Source organism: Phacochoerus africanus, chromosome 9 (genome assembly GCF_016906955.1).
Source record: "Phacochoerus africanus isolate WHEZ1 chromosome 9, ROS_Pafr_v1, whole genome shotgun sequence".
Classification (NCBI taxonomy): domain Eukaryota; kingdom Metazoa; phylum Chordata; class Mammalia; order Artiodactyla; family Suidae; genus Phacochoerus; species Phacochoerus africanus.
Window position 1 is genome coordinate 95,012,436 of NC_062552.1, and position 1,253 is coordinate 95,013,688.

The window sequence follows — 1,253 nt, forward strand, 5'->3', positions numbered from 1 at the left end:
TGCGGGTTCGGTCCTTGCCCTTGCTCAGTGGGTTAACGATCCAGCGTTGCCGTGAGCTGTGGTGTAGGTCGCAGACGCGGCTCGGATCCCGCATTGCTGTGGCTCTGGCGTAGGCCGGCGGCTACAGCTCCGATTCAACCCCTAGCCTGGGAACCTCCATATGCCGCGGGAGCGGCCCAAGAAATAGCAACAACAACAAAAAAAAAAAAAAAAAAAAAAAAGACAAAAGAAAAAAAAATTTCATACCAGTGCCAGGAAAGAGTAACCATTATTAAACTGATAACAATAGATACTACTCTTGATCTTGGCCAAAAGGTCGAGAAGCCGTAGTAACCATTATTATGATCAACTTTCCACTGCTGATTCATTCACAGGCTCTAGAAATTTTGTGCAAAGAATCAATATTATGAAAATCCATAATTGTGTAGGGAAACAATGCTAGATTTCAGGTTGTAGAGGAATAATTTAGTAACAAAATATCAAAATCTGTGTGGGAGTTCCCATCGTGGCACAGTGGTTAACAAATCTGACTAGGAACCGTGCCTTGAGGGTTCGATCCCTGGCCTCACTCAGCGGGTTAAGGATCCAGCATTGCTCTGAGCTGTGGTGCAGGTCGCAGATGTGCCTCGGATCTGGCATGGGTGTGGTGTAGGCCAGAGGCTACAGCTCTGATTAGACCCCTAGCCTGGGAACCTCCATATGCCATGGGAAGCAGCCCTAGAAAAAGGCAAAAAAAAAAAGAAAAGAAATCTGTGTGATTCTTGCCCTAAGATTCTGAATGGATACATTCCTACAAGATGCAACTAGTCTATTTCTGCTTTGATAGAATGGAACCGCCTGGGTTTTAAGCTGGGCAAATGTGGGTTCTGGTCCAAGAAACACTACCTTGGAGCTATGTGATCATAGAACAGTTACTCAGAAAATAGCTTGTGATGTGTATAAAGCATTTACATGTTCTGATCATTTTATGATGCCATATTTTCTGTTCATAGTCATTTTAATAGCAAGATTTGCATGTTTAAGAAATGAAAACCGAATCTCTCTTTTTTTGGTTTTATTTTTAAATTAGAGAACTACATTATATAAGTTTTAGAAAACAGAAAAGAGGAAGAAAAATCATAATTCCACCCTCCTAACACAGCCACTGTCTCCATTGTTATCGTCTTACAATGGAAGTGCCCTAGAAACCCTAATATGCTCTTTCTTACCTGCCTTCCCTCCCCCATCCCCTCAACTGCTGTGCTGGCTTATTT

General features: G+C 42.5%; 1 pseudogene; it reads right to left on the reverse strand.

The window, feature by feature from the left end:
- Positions 1-216: 216 nt before the first annotated feature.
- Positions 217-328, reverse strand: LOC125137031 (uncharacterized; annotated as a pseudogene).
- Positions 329-1,253: the final 925 nt, after the last annotated feature.